General features: G+C 51.2%; 1 protein-coding gene across 6 annotated transcripts in view; it reads right to left on the bottom strand.

Annotated features, from left to right (window-relative positions):
- The window catches only part of BICRA (BRD4 interacting chromatin remodeling complex associated protein), a 66,847-nt gene extending 47,562 nt beyond the window's left edge, over positions 1 to 19,285 (bottom strand). For 5 of the 6 annotated variants that reach the window (XM_027845957.1, XM_027845962.1, XM_027845959.1 and 2 more), the window contains exon 1: positions 19,206 to 19,285. The gene's annotated coding sequence lies outside the window, so the exon portion shown is untranslated. Of the gene's footprint in view, positions 1 to 18,664; positions 18,713 to 19,205 lie in introns of those variants that run through there. The other variant, XM_027845958.1, reaches the window with a different exon arrangement.
- Between the last annotated feature and the right edge of the window lie 90 nt (positions 19,286 to 19,375).

The following is a 19,375-nucleotide window of genomic DNA, read 5'->3' as shown; positions in this document are numbered from 1 at the left end:
TCACCCTCTTGGCGCTCTGGGTCACAGATGGTAAGGGCAGTTTCCTCACGTGGGACTTACTTCCCCGTACCAATGATATCAAAGGTCCAGTCCCCCTCTCCCTGTCCCATTCTGTGCAATGCTCCGTGGGAGGGCCTAAGGGATCGTCAAAATAAATAACGCCTGCTTGAGACCTAAGTGCTACCTTTAACCTGGCAAGCACCCATCTAGCATTAACAGGCAGGCACTCCAAGAGGGTCAGAGACAAAGAAAGTCTCCACTGAGAACACAATGATCACAGCAGAGCCTTTTGTGACAGCAAAGAACTGGAAACAAAGCCGATGATGCCCATGCATCCACACGGAAAGGCTGAACCAACTTGTGTGGCCCTCAGATGTAATGGGATCATCAGCTCACCAGAGAAACCTGGGAAGGCTTGTATGAATTGATGCAGAGGGAAGCCAGCAGAACCAGGAAGACAAGAAGCAAGCTGACCGCCATAGTGTCAAGGGAAGCCACCCAATAAGGCAGCTGAACTGAGATTAGCTGCAATGAGCAGTTTTGGTCTCAGAGGCCAGAAGAGGAAACACACCTGTCTCCACTTCTAGACATAGCAATGGGGGTTGGGGAGGGGGAAATTTGGGTGTAGAATGCTGGGGCTGGAGGCATATCAGGGAAGAGACTAGGCATCAATAAAGTTTTTTTTAAAGGATTTGGAAAGGACTGGTCCAGGAGCACCTAGGTGGTGTCATAGCAGATAGAGCATAAGCCCTGGAATCAGGAGGACCAGAGTTCAAATCTGACCTCAGACACTTACTAGCTGGGTGACCCTGAGCAAGTCACTTAACCCTGACTGCCTCCAAAAAAAAAAAAAGAAAAGAAAAGAAAAGGACGGGTCCTCTGATGTCTCTCAAACTCCTTTCTCTACCCCAACCTATTTGGTGCTGGATGATTTTCAAGGGTCCAAAGAAGAATATGACTATTAAGCAAGGAGTCTCCCACGCTGGGCTCTCTCGAAAGGACCACTCCATTCCAGATGGGAACAGCACAATCCCAGCACCGTAAGGAAGGTAACCTCCAATCAACTAGCCTGGAATCCAGTGCAAGAATCCCCTTTACCACATCTGTAAAGTGTAGTGATTCCACCTGGCCCAGGTCCACCAGGGATGGGGAACTCACTACCTTATGGGGCATCCAGTTGGACAGGTCTAATTGTTAGAAAAGAGGCAGCTAGGTGGTGCAGTGGATAGAGCACCAGGCCTGGAGTCAGGAAGACCTGAGTTCAAATCCAACCCCTGACACGTACTGGCTATGTGACCCTGGGTAAGTCATTCAACTCTATTTGCCTCCATTTCCTCATCTGTAAAATGAGCTGGAGAAGGAAATAGAAAGTCACTGCAGTATCTCTGCCAAAAACAAAACAAAAAAGGACGTGACTGAACAACGGTAACAAAAGCTTTCAGAAAAGTTGAAAATGTCTTTTAAAAACGGCCAAATTAGGGAAGATTCACCGTTACTATTAAAACAGCGCACAGACAGTGCTACCGTTAGAAAGAGAACTGCATTTGGAATCAAAGGACCCGAGTTCCAATCCTGGTTCTTTTCTGTGGCTTTGCGTAGGTCGCTGGCCTCTCTCAGATGGTCGAGAAGGTCTCACTTGTCTCTCCCAGATCTACATCGATGACTCCATCAGTCACTTACTCTCCCAGGCTTTGGTTTCCTCCTCTCTAAAATGAGGGGGTTGGACTGCGGTCCGTGAGGTCTCACCCAGCTCTAAATGGACAATCCCAAGACGGTGCCTTTTGTAGAGGAAAACCCTTTGGCACTGAAGTGAGAAGGGCTCACCCAACACGGGCCCTCAAGCGGTTTAGGATCTCTGTCTGAGTCTTATCTAGAGGACCTTACATGTCTCAGCTCTAGAAGCCTGTGAGCTCCTGGAAGGCAGAAGAAATGCCTCATACGTCATTCTATCCTGTATCCACAAGGTGCCCAGAACAGCATCCCCCGACAGAGGCTTCTCGACTGACACTACCAGGGTAGGGAGGCTGAGGCTTTGCCACCAGAATTTGCGGGGCACTTTGAGCTTCAGAAAAAGCTCAGGATGCCCCAGGATGCACCTTCTCCCCAGGGGGGCCCCTGCCCCTCCCCTCAGCCCCAACAGCCCAGGGCACCTGGAGCTTGCTTCCTCCCTGTCCCCAGCTCCAGGTGAAAACACGACTGGGGAAGGCCTGATACCATCATCCAGCTTGCAGCCGCAGCTGGATCTGTCTAAAGTACTTTCATATCCGGCAGCTGATTTGATCACTTCCATTCCTCTAACTCTGGACAATTTACTAAGCATTTTTAACAGAACCCTGGGAGATAAGAAACGCGTGTGTATTATCACGCTCATTTTACAGGAGAGGAAATTGAAGGGGGAGGGGGAGGGACTGGCTTGCCCAGTGGGTCTCCCTACTCAAGCCCTCGAGCCTGGAGCCACTGGGATGATGGAACCGGGGAGAGTTTAGAAAAGCCCAAGGTCAGAGATGGGACAGAAAGGTCAATGGATCGGGCGTCCCAACATCACAGAATTCTATTTGGGGCTGGAAGGACCTGATGGGGGCTGGAAGCATCTAGTTTAAGCCCTTTATTTTAGAGATGTAGAATGAGATGGCTTGCCCAGGGTGGCATTTCAATCCAGGTCCTCAGATGCCAGGATTGGTGCTTTCCCCACAGTTAGAGATGCCTTGGTCTCAAATCCCCGGTAGAGTATCCTGATCAGGCCTGGGTGTTGGCTTCTCCATATGTAAATACAGAGGACAGAAACAGATCACTCCTAAGACCCCTTCCAAGCTTTAAACCTAATAATCATAAGCCTTCCCTGGGGTTGCTGTTCAGTTGTTTCAGTTATGACTGGCTCTTCCTAACCCCATGTGGGATTTTCTTGGCAGAAATACTGAAGCGTTTGCCATTTCCTTCTCCAGCTCATGTTACAGACGTGGAAACTGAGGCAAACAAGGTGAAGTGACTCACCCAGGGTCACACAGCTTGGAAGCGTCTGAAGCTGGATCTGAACTTGGGTCTTCCTGATGCCAAGTCTGGCACTGTTACCCACTGCACCACCCCAGCCCTCTAAAGATATCCAGCCGCCAAGAATGAGGAGTGAGAATGGGAAAGAAGAGCTGTTGGCATGTCAGATGGGTCCAGGGAGCCTGGCAAAGCAAGAACTCTACTCTGATCAATCAGCAAGCATTTATTAAGTGCCTACTATATGCCAGGCATGAGAGATACAATGACAAACTCTTAAAACCCCCCACACCTGCTCTTCTGTTAAACTAAACTGATTGATTTTTCTTTTTAGGACCTGTTAGGGTCCCCTAACGAGGACAGCAGACATCAGTTAAATACACAAGCCAAAAAATAAAATCTCTGCCTACTCTAGGAACAGATGTTTTAATGTAAACGAATACTGAATCTACTTGTTATGGAAATGGTACATCAGGCAACTCCTAGGCACTGTAGCCTCCAGACATGTGGCCCCCCTGGATCATGAGCGGCAGCCTGGCATCAAACAGCAGGTGCTGGGATGGGGGGGATCAGCGAGGGAGGCGATGCCAGAGCACTGGCTCTGGGGTAGGAAGGATCTGGGTTCAAATCTTACCTCTAAAATTTACTACCTATGCCACTCCAGTGAAGTCACTCACTTCTCTGGGCCCCAGTTTCCTCATCTATAAAATGAAAAGGTGGATGACCAATGACTAAGGGAACTTCCAGCCCAAAATCTATGCTGTTTCTCAGTCACGTCAGACTCTTTCTGACCCTATTTGGGGTTTTCTTGGCAAAGATAGTGCAGTGGTTTCAGCTATTTCCTTCTCCAGCTCATTCTATAGATAAAGAAACTGAGGCAAACAAGGTGAAGTGACTTGCCCAGGGTCACACAGCTAGTAAGTGTCTGAGGCCAGATCTGAACTCAGGTCTTCCTGACTCTAGGCCCAGCACTCTATGCACTGTGCCACCTAGATTTGCAAATCTTAAAAGCACGATTATGACCGCAACATTGGACAAGTCACCTCATGGCTCAGTGCCTCAGTTTCCTCACTTGTAAAATGAAGACAAGATGCCCTCTAACCCTTCTGATTTTAAACTCATTATCCTGGGTCCATCCCCAGGGACCTGAGGAATGCCCTGGGGCAGCTCCTCACTGCCTACAGTAAGGAGACTGAATCGCTGGCCTGGAATTCAACTCTTGACCCTCTCTTCTGTACCTGATTCTGGGCCCATTCATTCAGGTCAGTCTCCTCCATGAACGAAGTGGGTCTGAATCCTGGCCCAGATCCTCATCAGCTATGTGACCCTGGACCAGTCCTTTACTCTCTCCAGGCCTCACTTTCTCATCTACAAATGAAAGATCCAACTTGATGGCTGCCTTCTAGACTTAAATCTCCGCTTTGACCTCAGGCCCTCCATATATGTGTGGCTCCTTCCCTCCCGGTGACCTCTGAGCCTTTAGCAAAGGCCAGCCCTGCCTCTCCTGGCCTTCCCTGTCCTTCCAACCCAGCTCCCCAGGGACTCTCCTTCTGGACACTACACGGTCTACACGGATTGTTCTCTGCTCGTTTCTAGGGGCAGCCAGCTAGCACAGCGGAGGGAGGCTGGGCCTGGATTCAGGGAGACTGAGGGAGACTGAGGCTTACACCCCACGCAACCTTGGACTAGCCACTCAATGTCCCAGTGCTTCAGTTTCCTCATTTGTAAAATGAAGAGGGTTAGACTAGATGGTCTCAGGGGTCCCTCTTCTAAATCCAGAGCTGTGATCCCAAGTCACTCAGTTATGGGCCCCAGTTTCTTCATCTACAGTAGCAGCAGCAGCAGTAGTGATAGCTAACCTTTATATAGCACTTTTAACATTAGAAAAGTTCTTTACATATGTTAACTCATTTGGTCCTCACAACAACCCTGGGAGGTAGGGGCTATAATTATGCCCATTTTACAAATGAGTAAGCTGAGACTGAGTGGGGTTTAGAGACTCAGAATACATACAGCATACAGTAGATGTTTAATAAATGCTTGCAGACTGACTCCCAGACTGTACTCCCTCTTCATTTCTGCCTCCTGGCTTCTTTCAAGTCCCAGCTAAAATCCTACCTTCTGTAGGAAGCTTTTTCCAACCCTGTTAATGGGAGTATTCTCCCTCTGCTGATTCTAACTTATCCTGTCTATAGTTTGTTTGTATCCAGTTGTTTGCATGGGATCTCCCCCCATAGGCTGTGAGCTCCTTGAAGGCAGGGACTGTCCTTGGCCTTTCTTTGTATTCCCTGTACTCAGCACAGTGCCTGACAGACAGTAGGTGCTTGATAAATGCTTACTGGCTGAATGACCAGTAAGCCACATCCAAAGTGGGATTTGAACTTGGGTCTTCCAGATTCTACAAGTCCAACATTCTATCTACTATGCTAACTCTGGGAAATGATTGCCCAGTGTGCTCTCCAGTTCTATCTAGACCAGGGCTGGGGAACCTGTAGCCTCAAGGCTGTAGGCTGGTGGGTTCCCCAGCTCCTGGTCTAGACTTTGCGATTCACTGTGGTGGGCATAGGTCTGGGAAATTAAAGGAGGGCCCTTCCTTTAGGACACAGCCCTTTGCCCTAAGAAGCAGCCTTCCAGAGCCCCATCCCCACCCCCATCCTCATTCCCATCTCCATCTCCAACCCCCTCACCATCCTTATCCCCACCCCCACCCCCATCCCCATCCTTATCCTCATCCTCATCCCCTGTCCCACATCAAACCCAGGATCACCACCCAGGGCTCTCCCAGCTCCTGAAGGGTAGAAAGAGCCCTCAGCCCACAAGTCAGATTTGGGTTCCTCAAATCCTCAGATGTTGGCCAGCTCTGGGACCCCAGGCAATTTCCACTGAGCCTCTCAATTCCTCTTCAATAAAGTAAAGGCCACCAGTCTCTAAGCACTTTGCCCCTGGCGAGGTCCTTGTAAACCCCCAAAAGTCCTTTCCTGGAAGGAGAAGAGGCAGCCCCAAGAGCCTTCAGCCGTGGGAGGAGCAGTCACGGTGGGCCAGGGCAACCCCAGGCACTGACTGCCAGCTAGACTTGAGCTGAACTCTCTCAGGGTCAGGAGAAAACAATGGGGGAGGGGGGAGATCCGGAAATAGCAGTGATGTCAAAGACAAAAGGCCTCAATAAAAGTTTGGTAAAGTACTTTACTTGTGTATCCCAGGAGGTAAACGACCCAAGGGCGTCCCATAGACACCAAAATATTTATATCAGGTGCTTAATAAATGCTAATTGGCTGGCTAATAAAGGGGTAGAAACAAAGCAGATGCCCGTCAATAGGGGAAAGGTTAAGCAAATCGTGGTACCTGAATAAGGCAATGCCTGTGCTGTAAGAAACAAGCAATATGAGGAAAAGAGGGACGGAGCCTTTATTAAGCACAACAGCTTGAATTTATGTAGCGCCTACTGTGTGCCAGGCACTGTGCTAAGTGCTTCACAAATATTATTTCATTTGATCCTCTCACAACAGCCCTAGGAGAGAGAAGCTTTTAGAATCTTCATTTTACAGTTATGGAAACTGAGGCAGAGGTTAAGTGACTTGCCCAGGTCACACAGCCAGGAAGTGTCTGAGGCTAGATTTGAACTCAGGTCTTCCTAACTCCAGCCCAGAGCTCTCCCAAGCTGCCTCTTGGCTCCAGGCATTTTTTCTGGCTGTCCCCCAGGCCCGGAGGAGCTCTCTCCTTAGATTACTAACCTCTGGGTCTTCCTTTAAGTCCCAACTAAAAGTCCTTATCGGAAGTCTTCATTCTAGTGCTTTCCCCACTGTGAATTATTTACTATTTATCCTGTATAGTTTGCTTTGTGAATATTTGTTTGCCTCCTGTTGTAACCCACTCTAGTATCTTTGCCAAGAAAACCTCAAATCGGGGCAGGAAGACTGAACAACGATTGTATCCCCAGTGATTAACACAGTGCCTGGCATACAGTAGGTGCTTAATCAACGTTTACTGATTGACAGATTGACTATGTCCCTTATTGCCCATGCAACCTTAGGAGAACTCTGGGTCTCAGTTTTTCCTATCTATAAAACGAGGGAACCCTGAAGGTCACCAAATCCAGCCCCTTCATTTCACAGATGACCCAATGGAGACCCAGAGAGAAGACTTCTGTGCATCGTTATACCAGGAGTACATCTAAGCCAAGGTTCAAAACACGCTGGGATTCAAACCCGAGTTCTCAGACTAAATCAAATGTTGGGATGGAGGGGATCTCTGAAGGCCCTTCTGGCTAAGACATTCCAATTCCTTGTGTCAAAGCTGTTGCCCCAGGAAAGCTCTGATCAGAAGCCCGTCTCTGTGTTCTGTTCCTTCCCCAGAGGAGGGATGAGAAATAAGGCATGGGCGGATTAGCTAGGGAGCAGAGTGACTCCACTGGGGGGGGGGGTGCGCAGGTCCGTCACCTGAGCTGACACATCGAGGTCCTACATACAGGGGGCTTGAGGCTGTTCCATGGGGCAGGGGCTGGAGAATGGGGTCAGGGCAGAGGCTGGATAGACAGAGAACCAGCAGCAGGGGGGTAATGGGAAGGCGAGACATGAAAAGGGAGGTGGGGAAACCAAAGACAGCCAGCTGACCAAGGGGGAGGGGAACCTGGATGGACCCAGCTCAAGCTGAGGTGAAGACCAAGCAATTCCAACTGCATCTGGGCTTAGGGGCTCAGTCTGTGGCTGAGGGATGGAATATGCATAGGCTTCTCATGTCTCAGTCCTACCTTCCCGACCCTTCCAATTCCTTCCTGGCCCCTACCTAGGAGACTTTGATCAGCTACAACTCTGTGGTACCATCCCTGGGGCCTGGGGCTTTGCTGAGCAAAGAAGCCTGCCAAAGTACTAGGACCAGGATGCCCCACAGTGGGGAGGGCGAGTCAAAAAGAACTGATTTTGTTTTTGTCTAGGCAATGGGGTTAAATGACTCGCCCAGGGTCACACAGCTAGTAAGTGTTATGTGTCTGAGGCAGCATTTGAACTCAGGTCCTCCTGAATCCAGGGCCAGTGCTCTATCCACTGCGCCTCCTAGCTGCCCCAAAAAGAGCTGATTTTAAGTGGGAAGAACTGGTTTTGAATCCCAGCTACCTGTGTGCCAAGTCACATTCCTTTTCATCTGTAAAATGGGAATATTGGAACACACTCTACATTGCAAATAATGAGCTTAAACCTTTCTAAACTACAAACCCACAAGGGCCACAGAGCGGAGGTCCCTCACACTGGAACCCCTCTGGGCCGAAATTATTCCCACATCCAAAAAACGAGAGGAATGAAGTAGGCGATCACTAGTGGGACCACGTGGTACAGTGGGAAAGCGAGAGCCAGAGAACCTGGGATCAACTCCCAGCCTCAGTTTCCTACTCTGTAAAATGATGGCTTGCACTAGATGACCTCTAAAACTAGGCTTTTACGAAAGCCTGAGTGAGCTCCTACTGCATCTGAGGCTAGGAGAACACAAAGAAAGAGAAGGCTTCGTCCAGGGCCTCCAGTTGTATTACAATCTAGCTGGGGAGGAAGGCCAAGTATGAGGCAGTGCGGCTCAGTGGTCAGTAACACAGAAAAGCGGGGGCTTTGTGTCCCCAGCGCCTGACACATGGTGGGAAGTCAATACGAAGCGCTGGGTGTCCCTTTGTAAGCCGAAAAGGCTTACCGCAGGAAAATGCTTTTAACTACACACAGGTCCTATCTTTCAAACTAGAGTTAGACTAAGGAAAAAGTCCAATAGAGTGGCAAGAACACTCAGAGGAACTGGGTTCAAATCCTGCCTCCAATATTTAGAATGTGTATCACCCTGGGCAATCAATCAGCTTCCAGAGGCCTCAGTTTCTCCATCCGTAAAATGAGGGGGCTGGACTAGATGGGGTCTCAGAAGTGTCTTCCAAGTCTAGAGCTATGCCCTTTAAGAGGGGAGACCCCGTCTCAAGCCTTTGTAACCCAGTGCCTGGCACGGGCGGGCTCCAAGTGATGCCAAGTCTTCCTTTCAGGATCTGATCTCACGGCACCTCCCCAAGCAAAGCCAAGGCACTCTGACCAGTTTCGGTGCCTCTCTATCTGGCCTCCCCACCGAGACTCCAGGAAGACGCAAAGTTAGACAACAATTTGTGTGGAGAAACGTGTAGGGTCTCGAGCAGATTTCAATCTTCCTAAGTCAGTGGTGAGACAAAAAAAGCCGGCATCATTAGGAGAGGCATAGCAAGCAGAGAGAAAAAGGGAGGTGAGAGTCCTAAGGTGCCCTAATCGGCGTCACGTGGGATCCCCTGCTCAGTTCTGGGCACCGCACAAGAAGGTCCAGAGCAGGCCACTAGAATGAGAAGCATCTCTGGATCTCGCCCTATGTGGAAGGACTTAAGGAACTGGGGATGTTTAGCCTGGAGAAGAGCAGAGAAAGTGAGATGTCCCAATACTTTAAAAGGTTCCCATGGGGAGGAAGAATGGGTTTGGTTTTGTATGGCCTGCAAGGACTAGACCAGGAACAACCAGGATGGAGCGGAGGAGGAAGTTACAGGGACATCGATTTCAACGTGATGGAAGGAACTTAACTTTCTAATAATGAGAGCAGTTCAACGGGCACTTGGAGCGATGGCGGGTTACCCATCGCTGACGGTCGTCCAGCCAAGACTGGACGGCCAACCGGGGGCCAGGCTGTAACAGAGAGGCAACTCAGCTTTGCGATGGGACCCTGCCGGTTGTGACAAGCCTCCCAGAAAGACACGTCCACCAGTGATGGGGGCTCACAACCCTGCACCTGGAAGATGCTCTGGGGCAATAGAAGCACAGCTAATGTTTCTCATACATACGTATATGTCGTGCAAATGTATGAAGTGTGCTGGTTTCTGTCATCGCTCAGGCTCTATTACTTTGTATCTTCTTGGGACCCATTTAGTATTGCTTCCTGTAAGCTCCCTGAGGGCAGGCACTATTTCATTTTTGTCTCCCTATCTTCAGTGCTCCCACAATAGTAAGCACTTCACAAATGCTTGTTGAACCGAATACAGTATCCATTCTAATGTGGCTAGACAAAGGGTGGGGAACCCATGGCCTGAAAGCCACATGTGGCGCCCTAGGTCCTCAAGTGCAGCCCTCTGACTTTCAGTCTGGAACTTCTGCCAGAGAGGGACAGGAGAGAAGACAGTGCCCCTGCCCTCAGGAAGTTCACGGTCTAGGTAGACACAAGACACAGTGAGGTCCATATTATCAAGAACAAGACAGAACATGACTGGTCAAATGCTAAACTGGGCACAAATCCTAAAAGCCCCAGGACAGGTCTTCACCTTTCTTGCTGCCACAGACCCCACCCGCTTAGAAGTCAGTCTGGTGAAGCCAAGAGCACCCTTCTAAGAATGATGTGCTTACATTCATAAAACAGAATACAAAGGATTACAAAAGAAACCAATTATATTGAAAGAAAGATGCCATTTCCCCACCCATCCAAGTTGATGGGCTTCCCTGAAATCTAACCAGCTAGGTACAGCAGCGTATTATATACAATGTGGGACTTACAGTCAGGAAGACCAGAATTCAAATCCTACCTCAGACATTTATGAGCTGTGTGACCCTGGAAATGTCACATGACCTGTCTGCCTCAGTTTCCTCATCTATAAAATGGAGATCATAATAGCATCTACCTCCTAGCGTTGTTGTGAGGAGTCAATGAGTTAATAGGTAAATCTTAAAGCACTACGTACGATGCTAGTTATTATTATTGTTATTATCCAAGGACTTGAGTCCTGCTCTAAGAGTGTAGAGAAGGGAAAGCCTGGATATCAGGGGCAAGTCACAACCTCTCTGGACTTCTGTCTTCATCTGTAAGATAGGGATGATTTCTCTAAGCCCTATTCAAAACTCCAAATCCAATGACAGAAGTGTCAAAGAAGGTAGTGAGCTCCCCAGCAATGGTAGCAACCAAGCAAAGGTCAGATGAGCCTTTATCATGGGTGTCACAAAGGGGATTCCTACTCTCCCCTCTGACAGGCTGGACTAGAAGTCTCTTCTCGCTCCAAGATTCTGCCACGGGGTCATGAAAGGCTTGCCGAGGAGGATGAGGGTGGGGGCCTGAACTTCACCTTGAACCCTTTCAAGACAAGAATCCTTCAGTCCTTCTGAGATCAGCATTCCCAAAGAAAAGCCCACCTCCCATACCAACAACCACACTTATCTTCTCAAGATACTCTCTCTACTAGGAGAGAGTTAGGTGAGTAAAGCACTGGACCTTGAGTCAGGAAGACCCGAGTTCAAAACCAATCTGAGACACTTCTTGACTGTGTGACCCTTGGCAAATGACTTTACTTTGGTGTACCTCAATCTCCTCATCCATAGAATGGGGTTAATAATATTGTTTTGGGGATAGCGAGATATTATTTGTAAAACAGGGTCCCTTGTCCATGAATCCCATAGCTGGGAAGGACCACGAGGGCTCTTCTAATTTATTACCCCATCTGTTGGGGGGAACAGGGAGAAGGTTATCAGCTGCATTATTAACCGACAGCATCCATCAGGGTTCCAGAGTCAACCTGGGGATTTTTCTTTCTGAAACTATTTAAGGCTTACAAAGCACTCTCTTCACAACAAGACCACAAGAAAGGGAGGACAAGCGCTCTTTCCCACCCCTCACCCCCATTTTACAGATGAGGAAGTTGGGGCCTGGGGAGAGGAAGTGCTATGTCCCACGCTCACACGGCTAGTAAAAGCTGGCGGAGAAAAGCCTTCTATGAGTCCCCCCCTCAACAGAGAGATTTCTCCCTACAGACTCAGGGAAAGCAAGAGAGAAAACCCAGAGATGAAAATTCAGGCTCCTATGGGCTCATCGCCAGGAAGAAGGCAGTTACATGGATGATCTGAGAGGATGACCAATAAAAAACCACTCCAGGTGATTACCCACAGCTCTAAAAACTGAAAAAAGAAAACAGGGAAGCACTCGCTCACCTGAAAGTGACTGAGAATCGGGTCTCGGCTCAAAGGTCTTGGAACTAGAAAGGCCCTGAATGACCATTTCACAGATGAGGAAAACCGAAGCCTGCAGGAAAGGGACTTGCCTAGGGTCTGCTGGGAGGAGTTCTTCCCACCACACCGCACTGCCTCCAGAGCCCATCTTAGTATTTAAGGGGGAAGGGAGCCACTCCATCCCTAGGAAGACAAGCAGGATGGTCTTAGCAAGCTGGACCCACACCCCTCAACTTCCCACTGGAAGATGCAGATCACAACAAACAGTCTGCTTTGGGAGATGGGAGTTAATCCACAACAGCACAAGGTACCAGGTCAACCTAGAGCAGGGGCGCAGAACGGGGGCCCATGAACGTGGATGGGGGAAAAAGGGGCATCTTAACCATCCCTACCCTCTAATGGAGGGCTCAACTGTTTAAAGACAGGGGCCCAGGCTTGAAGATGCCACAGGCTAAGGGACCACGTTTGAGGCCCTGACTCACTTTCTCTCTCTGGGTCTCCGTTTCATAGACCTAAGAGAACTAGAAGGCAGTGGGGAAGAGCAGGATCATGGGGACCTTAGAGCACCAGGTCACAGATCTGAGGGAGAAAGGGAGCCCCACCTTCACCAGCGAAGGCAAGTGACTTACCCAGGGTCACCCTGCTGGTTGGCTGGTGTCAGAATCAGGACCAGAGTCCTCTCCTCAACTGCCAAGTCAGGGGCCAGCCTCCCTGAGTTCTGAGGTGTCTTTCAGCTTCAAAAGTCTAGTGTCTCTGTTATCTATGATCTAAGCATCCAGCAAAGAGTACAGACAGTACTGAGGCACAGGAGTTCAAGGAAAGGAGAGAGGAGGGAGGTGGAAAAGGGGGGGAGGGAGGGAGTAAGAGAAGGGGGGGAAGAGAAAGGAGGGGGAAGGGGAAAGAGAGAGAGGAGGGAGAAATAGAGAAAAGGAGAGAGAAGAGTGGAAAAAAGAAAGAAGAAGAGAAGGGGGGAAAGGGAGAGAGAGAGAGGAAGAAAGAGAGAGAGAAAGGAGGGGGAAGGGGAAAGAGAAAGAGAATGAGAGGAGACAGAGGAAGAGAGACAGAAAGAGAGAGGAGGGGGAAAGAGAGAAAGAGAAGGGGAAAAGAGAGAAGAGAGAGAAGAGGGGGGAGGGGAGGGAGAGAAGGAATAAGAGAGAAAGAAGAAGAGAGAGATAGAGGAGGGGGTGGGGGGAGAGAGAGGAGAAAGAAGAGAGAAGACGGAGAGAGAGAAAGCGAGAGTCTGAGCGCACACTGAGGGCTGGGGGGGGGGGGCGCCTGAGCTGGCCCAGCAGGGAGGGGTGTCCCAAGAGAACAGCTGTAGGGGCAAAGGGGCCTTCATCGTCTTTCTCTTTGTCAGACCCTGCAGTCAGGAAAGGTCCCAGTGAGACAAAAAGCATCAGACACAGACTTTGACAATACATGAAAGTCCCAGAATGTCTCTGAAACTCAGTTTCATTACCGGAACGATAGAATCATAGATGAAAGGGACCTCAGCGGGCATCTAGTCCAACCTCCTCGTTTTTTACAGATGTGGAAACTGAGGCCCGGAGGGCCCTTATCAGGCTTGCCAACAGGCAGGATTTGAACCTAGGTCCTGGATCCCAGGGCAAGGGTTCTTTTCATTATTATCACTCCTCCTCCTCCTAGGGATAAAAGCTAAGACAAGATACCCCATCTCACAGGGTGGCTATAAGGAAAATAAATCCTCTATACACAAGGCACAGGCCTGGAGTCGGGAAGACCCGAGTTCAAATCCAGCTCTGGATACCTACGAGCTGTGTCATCCTAGACAAGTCACTTAACTCTATTTGCCTCAGTTTCCTCCTCTGTAAAATGAGTTGGAGGAAGAAGTGGCAAACCACTCCAGTATCTTTGCCAAGAAAACTCCAAATGGGGTTACAAAGAGTCAGACCTGACTGAAAGATTCAACAACAAACGTCCTTTCCACTTTTAAGTCTAAGATGCTCTGATCTATGACCCATATACTGAGATTCAGAAAGGAAATCACAGACCCTTAAAATACTGACTCTTTACACTTAACGGGCAACCCATATCAGGAGGACTTGTAACTAGGGACAAAAAACACAACCCTTAATGGTGGAATTTCAGGCATCAGAAGCAGAAGAGGAGGGTTATGGAGGGCCTGGACAAAGAAGGGTTGTGGCCAGGTGTGACCTCTGCTAAGTTGTGGGTCAGCCCCTGGGAAGAGCCCGGTGGTCAGATGCCACTGGAGAAGGCTACATCCGTCCCGGAACACTGCTCTCCCTCCCCCCAGGGCCTGAAGCGCTAACAACTGCCAGGAAAGAAAATGCCATGTTTTCATGTTTCCAATTAACTCCCAGTCTTGGGGCTGTCCTCTGCAGTCTCAGGACCCGAAGCCAAAGTGGATGCTGAAGAAAAAAGGACCCTCCTGCTCCCCCTTGGAACTGAGGCATGTGAACCAAAAAGGAGGCACCCATTGCCCCACCCCCACCCCCAACTACGGGCAGGCCTCTCTTATGAGACTACCCGGAACCAGTCACTGAGCCCTTCCACACAGACCCCCCAAAAGGGAAGGGGGTGAAAGGAATATTATTATTATGCCCATTTTACAGATCAGGAAACTGGAGCCTGAGGAGGTTACCCACAATAGCAGGGCCATTCTTTGCAGGGAAAGACAGAGAAATAGATGCCTTTTCTACCACCTGGGCTTTCCCCAACCCTGCCGGGAGATCTCCATCACCTACAATTCATTAGAAAAGGGGCCCAGCAGCTCGCTGTAAGTCTGTGAACTCACAGCAGAAGGAAAGGCTCTGTCTCCCCTCAAAAGGAAGATATTAAGGCTTGAACAAGCCTGTGGGGGAGGTGTTTGGGTGGGGGTCAAGCCCGGCACAATCTGGCTTAGACGGATCTCGCATTCCTCCCCCTCACCAATGCTACATTCCAGCCACATTCGCCTACTACATATCTTCCATCGGGGTGCCCCTCCCCCATACACACACTCTCACACACACACACACACACACACACAGAGTCGGAATTAGCCGTCCCATGTCCCATCTCCCACCTCCAAGCCTTTGCATAGGCTGTTGCTCCTCATGCCTGGAATGTTTTCTTGAGATCACAGATTTCTACCTGGAAGGGCCCTTAGAACTCACTGAATCTAACTTCCTCATTTTACAGGTGAGGAAACCGAGGCCAGGAGAGAAATAGCTCCCTTCAAAGCTCCCTCTGAACAAGTGCTGGCCCCTACTACAGCTGTTGCTGACTGACCCCTTCCCCTGTTATTTGTACTTCTTCCAACTTAGAGGCTAATTAAAATGAAAAAGAGGATTTCTGGCCTCAGTATCAGCACTCAAATCATTAAAAAAAAAACAAGCAAAACAAACAAACAAAAAAAACAGGGGCAGCTCGGTGGAGCAGTGGATAGAGCTCCCGCCTCGGAGTCAGGAGGACCTGAGTTCACATCCGGCCTCAGACACTTGACTTGACACTTACTAGCTATGTGACCCTGGGCAAGTTACTTAACTCTGATTGCCTCACCAAAAAACAAAACAAAACTAAAAACTCTCTGTGCCTCAGTTGCCTCATCCATAAAATTAGAGGGTTGGACAACATGTCCTCCAAAGTCCCTACTAGCTTGAAATCTATGACCCCATGAGCCCTCCCATATACTTTACATGTCTTGCATTTACTTAATATCTGTATATGTTTTCCCCTCCCTCTCCAGTACTTTTTCCTTCCCCCCATGGAAGCTCTTAGGTGACAAACTATATACCTTGTATCTTTACCGGACGGAGCTAGATATTCAGTAGGCATATAATAAATGCTTGTTGAAACGAACTGAACTGGTATCTGCCCCAGGCCCCCTGCTGGTAGACAGTAAGCTATGTGAGGGCAGGGGCCCCTTGTCGGTCTCCCTTCCCATTATGACCTAACTTGAGGCACCAAATGCATTCTGGGAACACATCCTGCCACATCTGATTTCCAGGGCACCCTCAGCTTTGCTTTGTCCCATCTGACACCTGGTGACAAGCCTTGGAGGTAGGTACTTTCATCTCCATTTTACAGGTGAGGAAACTGAGGCTCACAAAGGGCCAGCGCCTGAGGCAGCGCTCCACGCCCAGCTGGTCGCCCTGAGAAGTTGGAAAGAGCCCGAAACTTAGAAGCAGAGAGCCAGGGTCACCACGCCAACAGCGAGACCTTGCAAAATCACTTTGCTTCTCCAGATTTCAACTTCCTCTTCTGTAAACTGAGGTGCAAAGGGGCAAGGTTTGGGCTGAAGGGTTTCCTTCCAAGATTCCTTCCAGCTCAAGGTATGATCCCCACTAAAGTCCCTCATTAGGCAGATGTTATGTTACATGTATGTTACAGTGTATCTGTAACTTAAGGTGGCCCAGCTAGGGATGGAGCCAGGGCACCCGAGTCCAAAGCCAGGGGCCTGCCCACACTAGACCAAAACGTCAGGTACAGGCCCACACATTCCCAGCTCCACCGAGACATCTCTGACTTGAACCCTTCCTATGCCCAAGGTATCATCTTTTCACCCAAGGGGTTGGGCAGGGGAAAGCAGGACCTGTGTCTGTCTGAATGACCCATGCTTACTCATGTATACTGCTGGGGGGCAGTGCAAGGTGCTAAGTGGGGGAGCTCTCCTTACCCACGCCCAGGAAACTCAGGGAGGACCAGACACTCCCCACATCCTCCCAGCTTCCAAGAGTACGCCTGCCTGGTCACAGGAAGAACCAGCGCTCACAGGTGTGGAGGTTCTGCCAACCTTTGCCCCTCCCCACCCAGCCCACAGAATCACAGGGGACCTCAGAGCTGGAAAGGAATTCAGATAATCTGATCCAAGCCCTTCATTTTATAGAGAGGGAACTGAGGCCCAGGGAGGATAACAAACTTGGCCACAGCCACACCATGGGGTAACGGCACAGGGAGCATTTGAACTCAGGACAGTGCTGAGCTTTTTGGATGCCAACTGCCATCTTCCTTCGGATGCCTCTGCATCCCTCAGCAGATTAATTCTAGACACCAAGTGCCCTGACCACTCGGAGAGGGATAGATTAAATTCATTCCCAACCAGGCTGACAACTCAGACAACTTTCAATTTTGTCCTTCCATGGGCCACCTCCATTTTAATAAATGATAAACAGCTCTCCCAGACTTCAGCAAAGGGAATGAAACGTTTCAGGCAGAATTGGGGGCATGAGAAAACCAGGTAGGAGAGGTATGTGGGGAGGGGGAAGAAGGAGTCCCCATGTGCCTAAGGCCAGCCTCAGTGGGGGAACTGTCCTCAATTGGTCGGTCCGGCATTACCCAAGGACTGCAGGACCCAGGGAGCTGGCCTCCAGGCCCGGCCTCTCCCACTCTGGGGAGGCAGAGAAAGTGAGGGTACAAATTCAGAACTGAGGGGAGGGCTTGGGAAGAGGCAGAGGAGTTACAGGTGTCCAGAGCCTTTGCTGAGAAATCCCCTTGAGCAAAAAAAACAACAACAACAACAACAAAAAAAAAACGTTCCAGGAGAAGCCACCAAGAGGATAATGACAAAACCACTAACCACTACCCCCAAACTAGCCGGTGAAGTTCTGTGGCTAAAGGCATAAATCACGGGGCTAGGGATGGGGCTGGGCAAAGCCCTGGGCTGGCCAAGCCCGGTGGTCTAGCCTCTGGACACATGGGGGGGAGACTCACAAACACCTGTCCTCCTCCTCCTTCTCCACTCCAGGGGAATGCTGTCGTCCCCAGTCAGCAGAAATATGCCTGCCAGGCCTGGGGGACCCACCCCAGCTTCAGACCCCCCAACTGATGGGAACTGGAGCTTCAGAAGCCACAAAGAAGAAAAACAAAGGCCCGAGCAAGGCTCCGGGAAGGTGGGATCCCTGGCAAGGAGTCCCTCCCCGCCCCCCCAGGTCAAGCCAGTCCCTCCGTGCAGTGCCCCCGGGCCAACAGCAGCAAGGATTTCTCAGCGAGTTCTTCCTTCCCCCTCCCCCAAAGTGGGGCCATTCTCCAGCCCCACTGAGAACGAGAGAGAGGTTCAGGCTCCAGCCACCACCGTCTGCTGACCCGAACCCTCTGACTCCCCTCCAGTCAAAAATAAAGGGGCTCGAGAACGGGGTAGGGAGAGCCAGCGAGGCCCAAAAAAGGAATCCACCGACGGGCTGAGCAGGAGAAGAGGACCGAGGAGGCCACTGCTGGCTTCCAGGCCCAGACCTCAGGAAGCAGTTGTCAAACAAAGGTCACCACCGGAGGCTCGGAGATCTGGCCCCACAAGCCCCCTGACATCTCCCCTCACTCATTTCCCGGCTCCCAGAGCCCAAGGCCGTGACAGGGAGGGCCGGGGACAAACAAAAACACTAGACGCTGGTTTCTCTCAAGTCCCTCCCTCCCCCCACTAGAAAAAAACCCTCAGGGGGTGACAAAGCTGAAGCTGGGGAAGGCAGGGGGAGGGGATCCAGCCTGGCTTCCCTTCCTAGACACTTGGTACTTAGGTCCCTCAAGATTTCGCCCTCCCCTGGCAAGCCAGATTGGAGATGGGGAGGGAAGGAGAAAGTCAACTCATCTTATTGTTTGGGGGTGGGAGGAGGAGTTTACCCATCCTCTAAGGGATCCCTCCTCATCCTTCCACCTCCCCCAAAATGTTCACGAGGGGCCCCACGTTCCCCCGAGCATTCTCGGTTTGGGGGCAGGGGAGGGGGGGAGGGGAGAAGGAGAGCGGGAGAGAGGTGAGGGCGGCTTACCACCTCCAACCGGGAAATCACTTCCCCGGTCCGGCCATCTAACGACTCCTACTCCCAGCTTCCCCGCGCCCCCCTCCCCCCCGTTTCTTTCTCTTCCGCCCCCAATTCGGGGGGTGGGGGTGTCGGAGGGAGGATAGGAGGGGGACCGGGGGGGGGTGGGTGGCTTGGGAGGGCACGGAGAGGGGAGTCCCTTTTCCCGCGCCCCCCTCCGCTCTCTCCCCTCCCCCCGGGCCGCCCGATGAAACGTTATGTATCATTTTTCGGAAGCTCCATTGTGTGCCCGCCGCCGGGGCCGCCGCCGCCGCCGCCGCCGCCGCCGCAGAGGGGGGCGGGCGGGAGGGCGCTGGGTTTGGGGGGGCCCCCCTGGCTCGGGGGGGGGGGGGGGGCTGGGAAAAGGCGGCCGGGGGCCCCCGGGGGGGGGGGGGGGGGGGGGCCCCCCCCCGGCCCCCCCCCTGGCTCGGGCGCCCTGTCACAGCCCCGACTCGCAGGTAGGGAGAGTTAAGAGATTTAAAGAGAAATTGCTACATTGTAACAAACTCACCGTGATGTTTGAGCAGCCGTCGGCGCGGGGTCTCCGAGACGTCCCCGCACGGGCTGCACAGGGAGGACCCAGAGCAGGCCGAGCCGCCGGGCCGGTCAGCGCAGTGCCTGATCGCATGGCCGCCCGCCCGCCCCGGGCCGCCCCCCTCGCCGCCCCGCGGCCGCCGCCCG

Source organism: Vombatus ursinus, unplaced genomic scaffold (genome assembly GCF_900497805.2).
Source record: "Vombatus ursinus unplaced genomic scaffold, bare-nosed wombat genome assembly UNPS02015030.1, whole genome shotgun sequence".
Taxonomy (NCBI): Eukaryota; Metazoa; Chordata; class Mammalia; order Diprotodontia; family Vombatidae; genus Vombatus; species Vombatus ursinus.
This window is presented reverse-complemented; position numbering and strand designations above follow the sequence as displayed.